The sequence below is a fragment of the Crocodylus siamensis genome, chromosome 9, assembly GCF_052110815.1.
Source record: "Crocodylus siamensis isolate JL-2025a chromosome 9, ASM5211081v1, whole genome shotgun sequence".
Classification (NCBI taxonomy): Eukaryota; Metazoa; Chordata; order Crocodylia; family Crocodylidae; genus Crocodylus; species Crocodylus siamensis.
Genome location: NC_143403.1, coordinates 65,853,170 through 65,873,471, shown reverse-complemented (window position 1 = coordinate 65,873,471; position 20,302 = coordinate 65,853,170). Strand labels below are relative to the sequence as shown.

Here is a 20,302-nt window from a genome sequence, read left to right as displayed (position 1 = left end):
TCATATTGACAGTAAAAGTAGCCTCCTCAGTTAGGCAAGGTGTTTTAATAGATTTATTAGACCAGCTAAGCAGTTGGAAAAAAGTTCTTATCAAGCTTTCAGGTGCAATCACCCTTCTTCAGGCATCAGGAGTCTCTGCTGGTCTGAGACCCCCAAGGAACAAGAGATGCTGAAAATGTGTCAGGAGATCAATGAGAATGTGCCTGAAGAAGGGCAGTTGCACTTGAAAGTTTACCAAGAACTTTTTTCCTCTACTCAAAAAACCTTGCCTGCCGATGTCCTTAGACCAACACAGCTGCAACCAAAAGCCCAGCCTCCTGAGTTGCATCTTGGGTTCAAACAAGTCTTTGAGTCCCAGTTAGACACTTATGTCAACGCTCAACTTCATGCATGTGTAATTGCTTTGCATTTAAAAATTCACGTGCAAAATTAACGGGTTGACGTTTCAGACCGCACAGTGACAGGGCTAGTTTAAAACTCAGAGAAAGGCGTTCTGTATTCATGCATTTGCAGAACAGCTTTGGTTTGGGGTTACTACTGCTGCAAGGGGAGACGTTTAAATAAGAAAAAAATGTTGTTTCTCTTTTTAATTTCATTAAGCTGCTTTTAGTTTCATTGGATTTCTCTTTTTTAAAAAAAATACAACTATCTAAATATATCACTTTATAATAGTGAAGCGTCTCTTTTTTACTCTAGCTTTCTTTAGTGTTGGCCAAATTTGCTGAATTGAGAGTTTCTTGTGATGCTGGCTTTCAAAGATGTTAAAAAAAAAGAAAAAAAAAAAAAGGAAAAAACTCCAGTGTGGTCAAATATCCCAACACATGAGCTGTCACAAGGTTACAGTTTAATTATATTTGCTAAATATCTCATATACAAAATCCATTCAGCATTCTGGCAAGTTTTCAATTATGAAAACAAAAAGAAAGTGTCTGAGGCTTTCTGTAAACAGCTCTGACCATGCAGAGATATCAGTATCACTAGAAAGCTTTATTGGCTCTGCCTCCCTAGAAGATTTTCTATGAAATCCTTTGAGAACAGCATCTTGACAAAATAAGATGGCATGAGACTCTTTTAATAAACTTGGACAATATGGATGCTATCTATTTTGTTCTTTCAATAGATCAATGACAGCTACTATAATTTAATACTAGCTTTAGCACTGTAAAAGAATGGAGACTGGGCAATTTAGGTGCACATTCTTCTGTGCTAATTTGACAATTTGGGGCCTCTTTAGCATGATGCAATATGCAAGAAGCAAGGATTTCTTCAGGTGCTATCTTTTATTGGTCCAGCTGTATAGCTAGGACCCAGATAGGCAAGCTTTCAAACGTCTAGTATTTGAAAGCGTGTCTAACTCTGTCCCAACTGGGCAGTTGGTTCAATAAAAGATACCACCCGAAGAAATCTTTGCCTCTTGCATCATTCCTGGACCACCATGACTACAATATCACTCTAACATTACCATAGTATGATGCATTATTTACTCTTAAACTTGATTCCAGCTACATCCCTCAGGAAGAGTCACCAGTGGCCAGATCATAGTTTGAGGAACAAAACTGTACTCTTTGCAATCTCACTAAAGAAACAGTGAGAGAGTCAGAAAGAGACAGCAGCAGGTGGCGGGAAACAGATTCCAGTTCCAGCTAACTTGGGGGAATGACATTTAGGTATCTGCTGCCTGGTTTCTGTACTGCTGGAAGAAGGACAGCCGAATGGGAACATCTGGGATAGATCCAGACAGTACTATTCCAAATTACTTTCACTGGGGGTTGTGAGTGCTTAGGACCTCTCAAGATCAGGTAACGGTTATAAACTGGCACACACTATATCCCATCCATCCTACTGGGCCAGCTTTTCAATCTGGCCACCTAACTAGCTCATCCAAATGAACAAGCATTAATGCTGATTACAACATCCCAACATGGGGTTCAGAAACCCATTTAAGACCCTACATTTGAAAACTGAGCTGCTTCTCCTGGCCCAACGTCTTGTGGCCCCATATCTAACAGTCGTGTGCCCTAGTGCAAGGGACGCCTTTCTATTCTGGTGGTCAGCACAAAAAGTTTCACAGGCAGGGGGAGATCAGAGTCTGGTCCCTGTTCCAAGGACTTCAAATTTATCTAACATTAAATGGTCACAGAAAAAAATGCATTTAACATCCTTCAGAGAGACACCAGAATTCAGCTGTTTCCCTGCCCAGATGAGGGCCTTGGCCACTAGGCTAGAGAGTTGTGCTCCCCTCTTTCTGGTCCCATGAATTGTTAATTCTCTAAACAGTTCTCTCAGAGCCTGTAGGTAGAACACCTGGTTAGGGACTCCTAAGGGCCTTCGGTATGAAATAAGCACCAAACTGCTCAGCACAGACTAGACAGCACAGATTTCTTGGAATGCCTAGGCCCAAAACTTTTAGTTAAAGGGAACTTTTTTTTTTTTTTAAATGAACACATTGATGCCTTTGGACTTTGAAGCTCACATTCGTGGGTTTAAGAGACTAAATTCTACCCGAGTCCTGTTGCGGAGGGTGAGCCTGAGCAACTTGCCCAAGGTCACAACCCTGGGGTAGAGCAGGGTTTCGAATCTATGTCTTCACCAATGGCTCATCTTTCCTTAGACAGGCAACATTTTACATCCTGTGTTGCTTGGTTTAAATGCACACTCTGCATGCATACCAGTAGACAATAAGGCCCACCATATATACAGACTGATATTATGTGCAAGTAGATGCGTGTGTGTGTAGACACATATGTAGTCATTTTCCTCTGATTTAAGGACTTACTGTAAATGAAAATAAAGCCCCGCAGCTCAGTTCTGTTAGGCTAGGGACAGAAGTTACACACAAGCCAGTATAAATGATAGGAAACTGGTTCAAATCTGTAACACAGCAGAGTGCAGTGCACATAAACCACTTTCAAAATGGCTGAAACTGGTGCAAGATAAATCTGGATGGACGTAGTATCAGACTTAACTGATTTAGGTTAAATTGGTTTACTGAACTTCCGTCCCACATCCCCTTCAGATTCAAGTAAACTCAGTCTCCCTCAACATCCCAGGATGCTTTGCACTTCCACCCACAAACCCCTCTCACAGGATGGGCAGGCTAGCTTTAGCCCAAGCTGTCCGCTCCAGCCGGGCAGGGAGGCATGCTCTAGCACCCGCCATTTCCTGCCTGGGCCTCTGCAGGCCTGTGGCTGCATTTCCTGAATCAAAAGTGAATGTCTGTTCACTTGCTTATCGGTTCAATCTTCTCAGCTTAGACTAACCTGCAGAGAGTGAATCGATTCAGCCTTGAGCTTTTTGTCTGTCTGAACTCAGGCCTTAAGGAAGTGGCCACACATGTGGAACTGAAGAAACCCCTTGTTTTTGCACCCCCCCACCCCCCAAAATAATCTATTTAAAAAGAACAACAACAACAAAGGGACAGGCAACCCCCATTGGTGTCATTCGGTATCTTCCAGCTGGGTGTTTTCAAGAGCCCTGGTTATGTGACAAAGCAGGAAGATGTACACGAAAACAGACAAGCAACTTAAGCTGGTTTACTCTCAACATTTGCATCACCCGGGAACAAAATGCCAGCCAGCGCTGACTTCTGATGTTTCTAAACAAATGCCAATTTTTGCCTGCATTCCCCGGAGTAATTGCAGTCTAAGGATCAGGGTTTCTTTTAAAAGATTTTGATAAGGTCTAATTTAGTCATCTATTAAAAGCCCCAAACCTCTAATTTGACTGAAAACAATAATAGAACAAGATTGCTGTTTTCTACAGAATTAAAGGTTCCTAACTCTTTTCAGAGGAATCAGTTAAATGCGCCGCCGTAATTACCACAAACCCATGGATTCCACAAAAGCCACGTTAATTCATTTTCTCTCAGGTGTCTTGAGGTTGCGTTTGCTAATGTTGGTGAGGGGCAAAACTGTATCCACTCAATGCACCCTGGTAGTAGTACTGAACAGTTATCAAGAAGGAACCTGGGTGAGACTGGGTTGATAATAACCAAAGGCACATTTTTTGTTTCAACTAACATACCTAAAGCTGTAGATTGCCAAAGTGAAAATGACACTGTTTTTGTCAGGCTTCAATTACTTTCCTCCACATCTCACAGCTTCAGGGCATTTTCTGGCTTAGACCCGTCTGTTGTCCCTCCTTGACTATATCCCACTCAGGTGACACAAACTCCATGGTTCAAGCATACCTGGACTGGATACTTGGCATGCAGTCCCCTTACATTGCCAACTGTGACACAAAATAGGCTTGACAGCATTTAAGGCCTGCAAGGAAAATGCCTCCCCAGGAGACTGTGACCTGTGATGATTGAAGAGACTTCTTGGAAACACACATACTGTGTCCTCCCCCAACAGTGCATTACAAGGAGAGGAAAGCATTCAAAGAAAAAAAAAAAGGTCTCTGCTTCTTGCTTCATCTGAACTTTTGCCTTTCCTTGCAATTTCTTGTGAATTTTACTCAGTCCCAATCACTGAAATACTCTGCTTGAAGTATTTCTCCTCGAAAGAGTCTTCTGCTGCCTCTTCCCACCTCCTTTTTTTAATAAGCAGAAGTCTTTACAGTCTAGTGGTCTTTTGGTCCTGGCCCTGGCCTTGGCAAAATAGCCTGACCTTGGCCCTGGCTAGACGCAAGCAACAGGTAGGTCTTTCCCAATAAATACTTATCTCTGTCATTGCTTTGTTTCCTGTTTATTCTCTTCTGACGGTGTCCTTTGATCTGACTCTACCCAAGTAGGAAGAGCAATATCAGGCACATAAGCAGACAGACATACCATACTCATGACAACGATATATATTTTCTCTCTTCCTCCTCCCCGTTCCCTCTCAGTTAGCATGTTGACCTGAGGATCTGATCATGTTGATCAGGGGCCACATGACTAGTGTTTCTGTCACTTAATACAGTCACATTTTAGAGGGGCAAAAACTTCAACAGCTTGGCATTTTTTATTCCATGTAGCATCAGTTAGAAAACGGTAAGTATTAGGGGTGTGCAAAATAGACCCTATTTGATTTGGATTTGGCCCAAATCAAGGACAGTGATTCAACCTATTGATTCATATTACAGTCCCCGATTCAGTTCGGCTGAATCCAAAGATTCAATGCCAATAGGAGAATCAGTGATTCGGCCATAAACACAGCTTTAAATGTTTTTTCTACATACCTCGAGGTTTTTCTACATACCTTGTGAACACTGCGATGCTGAGGCACATGGAGCATCCCACAGGAGTGAGGGGGGAGGCCCCCCACATGCTCGGCGGCGAACCCAGAAGTAGACCAGAAGTGCTTCTAGTCCACTTCCAGGTCCACCAGGGAGCACACGCCCCCCCCCGCCTCACCCAGCTCGGTGATCAGCCGAGGTGCCCCTCCAGGCCCAGGAGGCACCAGTTGCTGAGCCAGGCGAGGCTGCAGGGGTGGGGGGCCTCCTCGCACGCTCCCCAGCGGACCCCGAAGTGGACCAAAAGTGTTTCTGGTGCACTTTTGGGTCTGCTACCGAGTGCCTTGGGGAGCCCCCCGTACCCCTGTGGGACACTCCATGTGCCCCAGCATTGCAGCATTCACGAGCTGCCTGGTACCTCAAGGTATGAAGAAAAACATTTAAAGCTGTGTCTGTGTCCAAATCTCTGAATCTCTCCAATTAAGCGGTCTCCTGTTTCGATTCAGATTCAGAAGTTTGGCCAATGAGTTGGGCTGAATCTCTGCTGATTCGAACCAGGGACTGAAGCTTCGCACAGCCCTAGTAAGTATCTTTGGGAAAAGTATTTCAGCAAAACGAACATTTTTTCCCCCAGAAATGTTCCAGTTCTCCAGCTAAGAACCAAAATGCGGCATTTAAGAAAAGTATTTTGTGGAAAAAATGTAACATTCAACCAGGCCTTCATATTCACCATTAATTCATGTTGGATGATTATAACGTGTGTATATGTATTTAAGAAGCCAATCAAGTCAAATTTTCCAAACAAAAAGGAATTTTGATCTACACTTGATTTGAATTTAAAAAAACCTAGAAATTAAAAAGAAGGATTTTTAAAGCATTTTACATCTGGCATAGTTGAATTTACATGTAAAAAGATAATGGAAAAATGGAAATTTCCATTGATTTTTAATGGGGAGAAAGGGAAATGAAAAAAAAAAAATCAAAATTTGCTACAAAGAGTAATTGGCATTATTCAACCAATTCTAATGTTTTGAGCATAGAGAAAACTGCCCAGCGGGTCTTTACTGAAAGCCAAAACCAAGTATTTCTCAAAAATAGAGATCTGAAAAACCCTTCACTTGACTTCACTTGCTCAATAAAGGCTCAGTCCATATATTTTCCTGTAGTTTGCATTATTCTTTGCTTTTTATTATGCTATTGTATTAACCAGCGGTGTGTAGCTCTGAGACCTTTATATGCAGCTCATCCCTTTGCAGATCAATTGTGTAAGCAAGCAGTGCCTCTGAGAGTACCTGCACACTGAAAACCTGTCGGGGCTGGCAGGGTACAAGGCAAGGTAGGAAGAAAGAGGTAAAGGAAACTCCTTGAATCAATACATCACACCTGAAATCAAGAACATATATTTCCTAAGCACATAAAGATAGTGATTTCCCAATTCTGTCTCATGACCCAGTAAGCATCATGTTCACTCCAGTGATACAAAAAGGCTTCAAGTCCACCAATTAAAATGTAGACAATGTCCTTTTTCATTTATCAAAGTGTCTTTTTTAACATCTCCCAGTTTTCTTCGTAGTTTACAACCAGTTAGCACTTAGCTTTCAGCCTGTGTCATTACTGCAGGCTGGTAATGGCTGTGAAATTGTTACTTAAGTGTTGTATAAAGTGGAACAGCTGGCTGGTGAAAAATAACAGCATTACAGCATGAGTGCTGCTTAGTGCCACGGTACAATGTCAACAGAGCGTCTCGCCTGAAACACCGAAGGGAAGGGGGGAAAAAAAAGAAGAAAGAGAAAAAATTCACTCAGCACCACCACTAAGAGGAGATCAAAGGCAGGCAATACTTGAAGGAGTGGCAGAGACTATGGCCAGGCCCTGGCCATCTTTAATTCCTAAGGATGCTCTGCCTCAAAAAAAAAAAATGTCATTTATCCCCTTTCCCGAAAACCAAACCAAACCAAAAGTGACCCCTCAACACGGCTAAATAAAGACGTTTCGAATCCAGGAAATTGATTCTGGTTTTCTATTACTGAAGGTGCTTGAGGCAAAGATACATGGGAATCTTTCATGCTTCTTCAAGGGATGTCAGCTACTTTCACCATCAAAAGAAATAAAAGAAAAGACAGAACCTGTTAACAGCGGTGGTACCACAGGCTACTGTGTCATTACGAGCTGCTCCCAGCGTCACTGGACAAACATATACGGGGCCAGATTCAGGAGTCAGGCACCCAACTCCCATTGGTTTTTAATGGCTGCCAACTTTGGAAACCCCTCTGCTACCTCTAAACCAGGATTCTCAACCAAGATGCCAGGGCAGCCCAGGGTGCCACCAGATCCTTTGAAGGGTGCGTGACGGTCAGCAGGAGACAGGCAAGGTGAGAGGGGATAAGCAGACAAGCCAGGTCCCTGCCTGGGTGACCCTCCACCCCTGCTGCCCAGACGCTGTGCGAGGAAGTCAGCGCAGTACTATATAAATTCGTTTTTGAAACTGGGTGCCACTCAACTCACAACCGTTATGCCTCAAGTCCAGTGAGGGGTGCCTCATGTCCAAAAAGGTCGAGAACCACGGCTCTAAGCACCTAATAAAAGGAGTGTGTCCCATTTGAATGGCTGGGGGTCAGAAGGGGTCATTTTAAAGACCCTGTTGGGGTCCAGAGGCACAGATTTTCTTTAAATGCAGAGCGGTCTCGAGACCCACAGAATGAAACAGCTTGAGAACCAAGTAACCTGGGGCTGCAGGCTCGGAGGGAAGCCTGGAGCCTAAAAGGGTCTTTATTTTATACAGTTGTCCACAGAATAAAACTAGTTGGCCCAATCACCGAGCATAGGACTGCTACGAACAGCTGGAAGCTAACTAACCCCATATTGAACGCAATGGGCAAGTTTATAAGCCCAGCCGCTGCTGCGCCACACACACACGCATTCAGCCGCCCAGATGTGGTTATCCTCTCCACTAACCTGCATCCTATGACCCAGTATCCTAGTGCAGTACATCTTGCTCAGATAAAGCTCTCTTATCCCTGGGCATATCACTCCGACAGCCGCATGCTGACTTTTAATATCCTGTATTTTCCTGGGAGGTCTCTCTTCTTCAACACCACTCGATTCTGAAAGCTGCTGAGTAATTCTTCGAATCAGGACTCACAAAGCACTGGCGTTATTCCTCACCATATTTCTTCACCCCATTGCCAATTATCCTTATGTTCTTGGTCTCGCTCACCAGGTCCAGATACACGAGTCAAAATCAAGGCAAAAACCAAAACTTATAGATGGTGAACTTGAAGCCTGAGCTGATTACCCAACAATAACTTATTTCTCACCTTGCACTGGATGTGTTAACACCTGGGGATGCTTCCACATAAAAGGCTGTATTAAAATGCATTATAAACGTGTTTAACCTGAAACAAGATTGCAAGGAAAATGTTTGACTTGACATGAGCACAGGTTTCTCTAGCTGGATTTCTAATTTGCAGAAGCAGAGCTGAGAGCGTGCACCAGCACCCAGCCTGTGGAGAACAAAAAAATAAGACAAAAAGAAAAAAACCCCAACCAACTAGCAAGCAATTGAATAGTGCTGAGGCAGAAAACAACTTGAAGAAGAGTGCCAGACAAATTGACACTGTTAGTAGGGAAGAGACGGAGCCAATTCAAAGGCTCACAACAAAATCAAAAGCCAAAGGAAATGGCGAAGGGCTTTACGTCCCTCTCCATCCTCTCATCTCATGAAAAATCTTCTAAACTCAGTCTCGAGGGGGGGGACTTCATGATCTGCTTTAAGGCTCTGCTTTTTATATTCACAGGTCTCAAATGATTAGCACCTGTGTATGTCAAGGACCACCTCGTCCTCCACCATGGCTTCTAGAGATAATGGTGAGACTTTCAGGGTTTAACTGTGTCGTTACATAGTTTTACCCTAAAGACTGCCCTCTGACCCAAATGTGCTGACCATCTACATTAAAAACTGCTTGGTCTCCCCCTCAGTAAGCAGCAAGCTGCCCTCAAAAGCTCTCCTGGGCACTGGGGCTTGAAGTCAAGCTTTCTCCTGACCTAACCTTCCCTACAATGCATTCGGCACTCACCTGGGCACTGCAGCCTGCAAAGAAAGTATCCAGACCTTTTGTCTCCGCTGGCCATAATTAGAGCCAAATACAGGGGAGACAAGGTGTGGGCAGATTTCTTTCTAAAAGCGCTAGACAGAATCTCATAATCCAATCTGCCCCGCTTCCTGTTTCCCTTTCTGGACTCTTGGTTCAGTCATGGCAAGGTACCATAGATGGGAGGGTCAGCTCTCATATGGCTAGTTGAGGATAATCCAAAACAACCCCCCTATCAAAGAAGGAGCCATTTTTCCAGAAGTATGCCAGACCTCTCCTTCTGCTTCCAGTCTGCCTCCAATATTGATGCCTACAGGTTTGCCGTCTTCATTTCTCGTACAGACAGAGCTAATCAAAGTATCCACTTAAAGCCAACGGTGCGATGAGGGCTGGTTGGAAAGCATTTCATTCTCTTGGTACTTGCTCAGTCCTAATGCTTTCCATGAGCGGAGCTGATTCAGGGCAGAATCTGTTTAATGCCGTTCAAGCAAGCATATTTTCAGTGAGAACCCAGGTGAAGTTCAGCAGTTATGAGTGAGTTTGACACGGCAATGAATTTGTAGACGAACCCTGAGGAATACAAATGCCATCGCTTGGAATGAAGGAAAACGTTGATCATAAAACATAAAATCACTATAGAGAATATTTTGCTCTGTAGAGCACCCCTTTGGACCTGAGAGTTTTCCATAAGGTTGAAAGAGCCATCTCCAAGCCGTGCCCCCTAAACAAAACCTTTTAAAGTTGGCTGAACCAAACGAAATGGGAGCTGCAGCATCTCTTTAAAATCAGGCCACATACTTAGGAGCCTAATATTAGGCACTCAGGCTTGAAGGCACTGGCTCTTCATTTAGTACTTCCTTCGCAATACTTAAAACAGTAGACTCTGGACTTCCAGATTAGAGCAAGAAGTTCGCTTTTGCAAAGCTGATCTTTTTTTCTCTGGGATGCTTCATATACAAATCAGATTTGTCAGTTGTTTTTGGAGAAGATGCCTTAAAGTTTCTCCAGGTTATATTAATAGTTTCACTGATTGAAAATCTACAGCAGAAGAGAATCGGGAGTCCCTGAGATACTAATGGAGTTAGAATAATTTATGGAGAGCGGTCTAGCACAACACAAGCTATTTAAAGCTGTATAATATACCCACAAACTCTTATTAAGGTCTGTGGTTTTCAGCCCTGTGAGACAGAAACCAGTTATCATTATGCATCACCATGAAAGCAGATTAAAATTAAATCAATCTGTTTATCTATGGGTTTGCAATACAGCTTTCCCAAAGCCTAACGTGTTCTCTATCTAATTAACATTTCAGGAGGAAAACATACTCCACCCAGACACTAAAACCCCCTCATTCAAATGGGGATATGAAAAAAAAAAAAAGTCTCAGGAAGACTTGCAACTAAATTTAATTAGCGAAAGGGCGCAAGACCAATTTAGGCTTCAGAAGATGAACTGTGCATGCCACACGTTAAATAAAAAAGGTCTCTCTGGAATACGTGTCTCGAGCTTGAGAAAAATTGTCTGTCGTGTTTGTGAGAGAGACAGAGAGTTTATAATGTATTTTTTGTGGTTTTCAAACAGAAAGTACTTATGAAAAGCATGTCTGGCAAGACTGAAACTTGACTGTAAAACCCACACATCCCTTGCATGTTAAAGGGGGGGGAAAAATATACACGCTAATTCAAAATAAAAACAAATATATGATTTTTACCTGTACCCTCCATCTACTTTTTAGACAAACCATTACAACCATAGGCCCCATTTGTCCACGTGGCGCTTGAGGATATTCAGCACCTTGAAAGGCTGGATGCTTGCTTAAGGTTACTGTGTTATGATGGACAAATACGCCGTTTGGGGAGATGCGACGCAACTCGCAAACACAATCTCATCACACGGCAGTGCTACTGCGTCATTTGGTCCCATCCCAAAGGGAGATCACTAGCATGTGACCTTACAACTTGGCATGACAACACTTTGTCCCAGCAATTTTTCACAAAACTTTCTGGTTGTGTCAGTCTGCATGGGAGAGTCCTAACGGTGGTATCTGACTGCTAAAGATCCACTTGCATAAATACCTGTGCAATGGGCAATGACAGGTGGATGGATGAAGTTGGCAGGAGAGCTATATTTATACAGGTGGGTTCTCTCCACTCTGAAGCCATGCACACCCACAGTGCGTTGCTATCAGAAAGCAACCCTGTTCCTGGGGGTTTCCTTTATTGTTAAATTATAATAAACGTGACCTTCCATCTGAGCTGCCTCCCGAGATGGCTCTCCTAAGGGCTTTCCCCTGCAGTGACTCCTGCCTCTGTCCTTGGATTCCCTTTGCTTTCGAATGACTCTCCCCTCGCCCCGAGAGATCTCCTGAACATCAGCGCATGTCATGAGATCTTCTCTTGGACAACCTCCCTGCAGTGTGTTAGGGTATCACCCAGGCACTGTGAGCGCAGCAAGTCACCCAGCAGTGATCCCATACTTCTTTGTTTTCCACTTTTGGTCTTTCTGCACCTACTTCTCATCTCAACTGCCTGCAATTAGAGCCATGTGCACAAGGGGAGACAAGCAACAGACAGGGTCCTAGAAGGGTCCACCCAAGGAACAGAAAGCATGAAGGGTGTGCCTACGCGAGACGATAACTGCGCCCAGGTTTTGCCCGGCTTGCTACTGCTCAGTGTTATTCAGCTACTTTTTTCGCTAAAAAGCTGTGCACTGGTGCTACAGCACAGTAACGCCACATACTGCACGTTGGACTTACTATTTAGTTATGCAAGTACTAAACATAATGCACAGTAACTACAGTGCATTAATGAACATGTAGACGCACCCAACGCGTAGCAGTCACAAGATCAAATACAGGCAGGGACTAACCGTTATACGGTTCAGGACATTTTATGGCAACCCTCTAAATGGCAGTGTAGATGCATCAACATCGTCCAGGAACTAAGGAGACTCATTTGATCCAACTGTGTAGGTCACAGAGCAGCACCTCCATCAGGGTCCTAGCAGCTGGCAGGTAAGTGATATTAATCATGACGAGAAAGAAAGGTAGTTAGCTGTGTTCATATGAAGGTGTCAGAAGTCAGGATAAGGCGGTACCTTAGGGTATGTCCAGACAAGCGGGACCATGCATTTCAATGGCACACCTTGTGCCGCTGGTACTTGTCCCAGGGAACGCCCATGCCATGAGTGCTCTGGTGCATGGCAGGGTAGCCCAGGTGGGGCAGGGGGGGCTAGCAGCTGGACCTAGGATCCCGAGGGCCTCCGGGAGCTGCATCCACAGTGCTCCTGCAGCAGGAAGCCTGACAGGCAACTGGAGTGTGGCTCCAGCCAGCCAAGCTCCGGTTTTAGGCAGCATGCCACTTTTTTCAGCATGGGTTTGACCCCAGGGTCTCCCAGGGTCAAAAACCCACCTTGTGCTGCAAAGCAGCAGCATGGGGAATGCCTGCATGTGCAGTGTCTGGCGTCGTAGATGGGCCTGTGGTGCCACATACCTCATGCCCATGCTCATCCAGATGTGCCCTTATAAACTAACTCATTCAGAGAACCTTTCATCTGATGTTGTGGAGTAGCATAGATTCACAGCATCTGAGAAAGCAGGCTGCTGCCTATGAAAGCTCCTGCCTCTCTGAATAAGGTGCCACCCTGCAGTACCTTCTGCCATGAAGGAAAGTCAGGATCAGTTCTGCATGCGTTATGCATAGCATACTGGATACCGGTAGCATGGGCTTGCTGGGTTCATTAAGCTGACTGCGCATGGAGCAACATGGGTTTCTGAACAGTGCAGGGAAAGGAAAATGTCATCATCAGACATTACAGACACAGATGCTACAAGCAAGCAAAAACCTCATTCCTGGCATTAGTCAAGATACCACTGCTATCAGCAATGGTGTTTACAACCAAGGATACTGTGATGAAGTTTTACTATCCGAAGGGACAAATCCACAACCCTAACAATAGCCTCATATCCATAGGAATTATGAACCCAACATTCAGGCGGTTTCAGAAAAATGTTGTTTATGGGCTGCTGGTACTTAGAGGCCGATTTCAAAAGGATCCTGCTCTGTTTACCCAGAGACCACCCACAAATGCAGTCCCAGTAACAGCGAATCGCTAACATCTTTCACATCTGCATGGCATTTTTCCGACCAGCAATGGATAATTGGACAATTCTGTGCTACAACACTAGACAGAATACATACGTGTTCAAAGGGATGGAGGAGCTTGCTTATTTATAGCCATGATAGGCAGAGTTAAACAGGGCTGCCTGCTGGTCTAAAGTAGTTAGGGAATCAGTTTGCTTCTGACTACAGCCAAAAATATATGCAAGAACAGGATGCAACATCTGAAATAGGTTTTTCCCTAAAGTAGTTTTAACCCTTCCCCCCTTCAACCAAAGCTGAATAGAAACAAAGCTGCTCATCAGCCTGGACAGCAGTAAGTAGCCTGCAGCCACTGGGGATTTACAAAAGCAGACATCCATGTGCGGAAGGGATGGGCATAATGGCAGTACCGGGTGGGTGCAGCACTTGTCGTGCTCAGATAGCAAAGCGCTTTGCAGAGAGCAAGCCAGCAGCCACAGCGGGGCTGCCAGGCTTGGAGAGACTATGCAGTGAGCGTAGAAGTGGCATGAGTCCTATTTTACAAAGCGGGGAAGCTGAAATGACTCTCCCAACCTTACAACAGACCAGCGGCAAAACTGGGAGCAGAACCCGTATCTCCCAAGCCCCAGTCTAGGGCATCAAGTAGGAGGGATGCTGTCTCCAAATATGTGGGGGGAAGGCTTTCCCACAGGATTTAATTCACCATGGAAATCCCATCTAGAGACTGCCTTTAATTGCCAGAATTGTGATGATTATCCCTGACTGAATTGACTGTCAAGCAGACCTGTACCCAGTGCCCAGTCCTTCCAATCCTGACATCTATATAGCAGCTGCTGTTTGTTTGGTGTTTGCTGTTTAACCAACAACCCCCTCCCAAAACAGACCCTCTGTTTTCTTGGTTTGAATGAGCAGACCCTACAGACTGCAGCTGAGACCCAGTGAGAGGTTTAGGACTAAGCCTACATTGAATATAGCAAGAAAAATGATACCTCACATATGCAGCAGGTTTCATCTTAAAGAATCACCGAATATTTTATGGAAGTGTAATATTTATTAGTACATGGGTGCACCACAGCCTGCTACTGGACAGAATCACAGCTTCTCAACCATGCGTCTCATGAGTAATGTGCCTGTAAGGGTGCATTTCCTGCAGCTCACATTGGGCACTGACAGACATGCAGCTCCCCACTTTAACTCATGGCGCTTCGCAGAAAGTGCCATGAGTTAGAGTGATGCCTCTGACCCAACAGTTGTTTGCTGTTGGGTTTTGGTTTGTTGTTGGGAGGTGGGGGGAGGGGGAGAATTTAGCCCCACTTTAGAGCTGATCCAGCAGAGCAAATGTCTGCCTGCAGCCTCTCTCCCCTACCCCTCCCTTCTCTTCCAGCTCCATGGCTATGTGCAGGAAGGAAAGGGGGTACGTGAGGGGAGGAAGCAGAAGGCTAGGTTTTCCCAGCTTAAGCTGGAAGGGGGGAGAGGGCTGGGGGGGCCTTGAGGTGAGGGGGCTCCAATTCCACCCACTCCCCCTCAGCCCACAGCTCCCTCATCTCCCCCTCCCTTCCTGCAGACAGCACAAGGGCAGAGCTGGGCTGCATCAGCCCAGCCCCGATTGCACACAGGGGCTGACAGAAGTTCCCTAAGGTGCTCCACTTTGGAGCACCTTCATCTGAACCCGCATTAGATGAGGGTTAATTTGTTGCTCGATGGGACACATTTAAAGCACTCTGCAGCCATGAACTTCTTTCACGGCATGGCTGTAGAGTGCTTTCAGGGGGCCGATCACATGACACGTGTTATTTCGGTCAGCGCTTGTGGCATGGAGCCACTGCTTAGTGACCAGACAGATCTGAATTTTATCCCTGTTTTATCCCTCTGAAAGGTATAACATGCTTGGAGCATAGCGAAATACGCTGAGGTGGCATAAAGAACAGCTCTATGGAGAAGCTTCACAAGAAGTATAGTTCTACACCCGTCCAGGATTTCATCTGCGAATTTTTACATGATCTGGAGTGATAAGAGACTCCAATATGAAACAAAAGCAGGACCTCAACATGAAAAACTTAAGATAATCAGTGAAAACGTGTCAGCATTGTTCCCTAGCAACTTCTGAAGGCTGCAGATAAAATCTTTTTTTGGAGACATCCAATACTGGATTCCCTTTCTGACCACTAAAATGCAGCCACTTCTTGGGTTTAACAGCAAGCGGCAACATCACACTGTTGCTTACAGCAAAAAGTGAGAAAGACTATTGGGGTCTTTTTACTATATTTGGCCTCTATTCAATGACATATATCAGATGTTCAGATTATACACAGAAAATGTAGAGCATGATTTGGCAAATTGTTACCCACTTGAGTAAATCCTCAGCCCAGGGAGCAGTTCTGTTGATTTTAAATGGAGCTGCTTTAAGGTTTACAGGAATATGTTCATTGTATAGAATATGTATAAAGTAAAAGCTGTAAGGCACAGATGCTTTCATAGAAAAAATAACTAGTTTTGATTGTTATGAAGTGGGCATTCAGTGAGCTATTCCAATAGGATTTTTTGCTCACTCTATATAATCATGTTGGATAAATATATATATTTTGTGACGTATTTAACCATCCTTTCTGTCATCTGTGCTAGCAGTTCCCAAAGCAATATTTCCTAAATAATAGCAGAAAGGAGTTCTGCTGTAGGCCAGCCCTTGTAGATGAGTGGACTCGCTGATGCAGAAGGGAGTGCAATTAATACAATAACTACACAGTCCAAAATTATCTTGTGTCCTTAATCTAGGGCACAAACAAAAAGGGGAGGAAAAAAGTCATGTGGCATCTTCATAATCCACCCCCAGCACTTAACCCTATCATATATTACAGCACATTTAAAGTTAGCCAAGCTTTCGGAGGCAAGATGTTCTTCTTAAGGTGACCCGCAGGTGACACTTTTTTTACTGGACCTACCGCATGGTTGGGAGAGACTTAAGTACCTGACTACAGAGACCTGAGGAAGGGTAGTGTAAAATCCAACAGCTTGTCCAAGTCTATCTCAGCCGTGCAGTTGGTTCAATAAAGATATCGCCCACAAACATTCTTCCCAAGTAAAAGCCATATTGCAGAGACAGCAAGGAGATAGCACAGTTTATCTGCACAGGGATGCCTTGCCCTGTACAGCAGCTGGTAATTCTCTCCATATATAAATTTCCAAGAGGAACAATATTAATAATAGCCACTCATCTCATCTAACCTCAACAATTCATGCAATGCTCCTTGGACTGTTTCATCCTATTTATGCTTTGCAATCTTGGAAGAGATGAGACTGGGAGTTGTGAGTCTCTCCACACAGAATACAACGCTCAGGTTTATTGAACTATAGGACTAGGTCTGCGAAAGTGAGATTACAATGCATATTAGTGATCTGGGAGTCAGGGTGCAAATCTGTCATGAGTGACCTACCAATGTCCATATATTAGGTATATACGATACGGCTAAACGTTATACATCTCCTAGAACACAGCATGGAAGCAAAAACAACCAGAATTATATTGCCTATTTTGCGGGGTATATGGGACTACAAAGTCTTTTAATAAATAGGCTGCAATGGCCCTTGTCTGTACAGAAAAAATTGATCTTCAGAAACAGCAACAGCCCTAGCGTGCCCCCGTTAAAAATCCACTGAGTTGACGTGACAGAAATTGCCTGAGATGAAGATACTATTTATAAGATTAATGACAACACCACAGAATTTCTCGCTTATCTAAGGAGAAAGATATAAGTGTTAGCAAGAGGTGCACAGTAAAGCTATAGAGGCTTGGGGTGAGGAGCAGTAACAACCTGGTGCTCAACTTCACCGAAGAACTCACTTGTTTTTGGCTCGACTAGGGCTTGTCCTTATCTATTAATTTAAATCATTGCCGTAAAACAACCCATTTTTAAAACGAGGATTATGGTGATGGCCAGTGAAGACTGCAGATGGAGGTCACCGCAGTTATACAGCAGGCAGAGTATCAGGATATGGTACGAGAGGAGGAGCCACTCTGAGCTCTGTGGTGCAGGAGCTAACCTTGTGTCCTCTATTTGTGCTGCGCCTTGCACGCTAGCTCCAGGGCTGGGGCTCACAGGCTTTGCCATACTACATGTAAGCGGTTTTACTGTTTTGTGGTAAGGACATCAGCAGCGCAGGCTACTGAAGACGGTGATTGCCTCTCAATTGCTCTCATGGGCGTGAACTGAATGGTGAGGAAGGACATACCACATAGGAACTGTGCTCCACCCACCTGTTTCTACCCCCTGCTAACATATTATGGTGCAGCTATGCCTCTGCCCCACCCCAATAATACATATAGATCCAAAAATTTCAAAAATAGCCATGTTGTGCTACCAGAAGAGATGGCCAGCCTGATTTCCAAAGGTTGGAAAATTTGATCTCTGTGTATGAATGTGAACGGTAGACAGAAAACAAATCACTATAGCCATAAAGTGCTATGGCAAACGAGATGTAGCCACAGAAACCCTATCTTTTGTGTTCAAAATGCTGAAGTGATGGGTGAATTACAAATGCCAGGGACTGATAAAACAAATGGAACAGGCTGGATGGCAGGGTACAAAGAGGGGAAATTGCAGAGCCCCCTTAGGGACAGAAATGATGCAGGAAAATAATCTGAACACCTGATCAGAAATTGCTTTGGCCTCTTTCTTTAAACTGTAAGAAATGTGAGCTGTGGCATCAGGAACCCCCATGCTTCTATGAGATAGTCAGGATTTTACAACACAGCATAACACGACTGTTCAGCATGGGAAATCCATATGGTTGTAATAAGAAGGAAATTAATAGTCTACCTAGGGATTAAACTGTCGCTCAGACCCAGTAAAATCCCCAGGCCTGTTTGCTTAGTATCTCCTCTGAACAATTAACTGTGGCGCTATTCGCTGAGAGGATGCGTGGGTCCCAGAATCAGTTGTGTAAGAAGTTTGTTGTTAGCTGGGGATGGGTGCCATAGACTTAACTTCACAATTAACATGTACGCTCCTTGGTATCTTTCCCATCATGCCCCAGTTGAGGTACTCACAGTGTGCAGATTGCTAAAACCCAGAGGGCAAATCGGATAGAGAGGACAGAAAGTGAAAGACTCTCCTACCCACTACCCTTGCATATCTGTCTCCAAGGAACGTGCAAGTGGGGGCACACATCTCCTTGGGGCTCCCAGAAGAGGCAGGCACCTTGCTTCCACCTCCACTCTTGCTCCACTTTTGCAAAGGCTAGCACAGCTGACCCAGCACTGAGCATCTCATAGTTTACCGCAAGTACAAACCAGCTGCAAATTAATTGTAGAACAGCAAAATGAATGTTTTCCTTTCGCCCTTCTGATTCTGGGCTGCTCCTGGGACCAGGACAGGAGAACTCTGGATGCCTAAATTACAGCAGTCTCTCCTGGTTTGTGCTAAATTAGTTGCATTAGTACCAGGGACAGCCCAGCTCCTCCAACTCCAGCCCCATCCCAACACATGCTCCTTAAACTAGGGTTTGCAAAAGGGTCCTGGAGTGCAATCTGTGGCTCTGCGCCTCCGTTTCTTCATCGTGGAATTTCTCTCTCGGCTGGAATCAAGGCCTTTAATGCATCACGAAGAAGCTGGAGCAGGGTGAGGTCACCCCCTCCCTATATAACAGTTCACTAACTTTAGCAAAATCTAGATCTTTTTTTTTTGCTTAAAGACATACCTCATTCAGAAACATGACTACATCTCTTGGTGCCTATAAAATTGATTTTCCGGCTCAGAGGCTGGGATCAGCAAAGGAGAATGGAGGTGCTCACTGAGTGTAACCCACTGCCCTGTACTGAGCTCTGTTCTCCTGAAGTTCAGCCTAAGGGACAGAAACCATAAAATACTGCGAGACAGCAGGAAAGTTCTTCTCCCTTCTGTAGGCACGCAATCCAAGCCACAATTCACACATATCCAACTGCCATAGCAGGTTGGATTAAAGTTGCCAAAGTGTTGGGTTAGTATTTGGCTAGAACAGTGGCATTAATGTTCCTGATCAAATTGCACCCGATCTTTACCACAAGATGTCAGATGTTAAGTTTAGTTTTATGCATTATTTGAAAGGCTGTATTGCTAGGACCATGACTCGGTTCCAATGCCAGAAGGAAGTACTATCACCTGCAAGTCACTCACATGGCAGGGAGGTGTTTCTTGGAGGGGTCCAGCACAAACACTGAGCCAGCCCAGCCCTGCTTAATGTGTAAGTGCACGATAATACCTTTCCAGGACATTACAGCTTTTCCTCGCTTTATGCTGTACATGCATTCCTGGAAAATGGTGCATAACTCACATTTGCATAAAGGGAGCCCACTTTACAATGTAAGAAATAGGGATCTGTTCCAAGACCTCAACTGTACTGATCCCCAGATCCATTTCTACCACTTTTACAAGACAATTTTGGTACTCACCAACAGCAGAGAGGGGATAAGCTAAAGGGATGCTTAGAAGCCATAACGGGGTTGCCAACTACAGAAACACGTCGCAGACAACAAACGAGGAATACAGATCCACGCTGGAGACTATATTTGGGTGCGCATCACTCCCACAACACACCGCACGAAGTAGCTCACTATGGGCTGTCACCGCACCGATTGCATAAGAGTGAATTTAGTTTGCATACAATGAATTTTTGGTCTAAAAAGGGTTATTGCATAAGAGCGAGTTTGCACTAAAGAACCTGCATAAAGTGAGGGAAACCTGTATAAGACGGGGGGGGGGAGTAAAGTCCTGGGTGTCACCCACCTGCAGCTCCATGTCACTTGACACGCTGCTAAGAAAAATCCCTCTAGTACATGGTTTAAAATCACTGTCTTCCTAGCTGTATCTCTTCTGTACACATTCACGTACACGCACACGTGTGCACACACACACTGCTGGTTTCTCCAGTCTTCTACATCCAGCATAAGCATGCATACCTGAGAAAAATGGGTATGCAGTGCTT

At 44.6% G+C, this 20,302-nt stretch overlaps 1 protein-coding gene across 2 annotated transcripts in view; it reads right to left on the bottom strand.

Annotated features, from left to right (window-relative positions):
* The window catches only part of TMEM132D (transmembrane protein 132D), a 397,944-nt gene that overhangs the window by 209,870 nt on the left and 167,772 nt on the right, over positions 1-20,302 (bottom strand). The gene's annotated exons all lie outside the window — the stretch shown is intronic.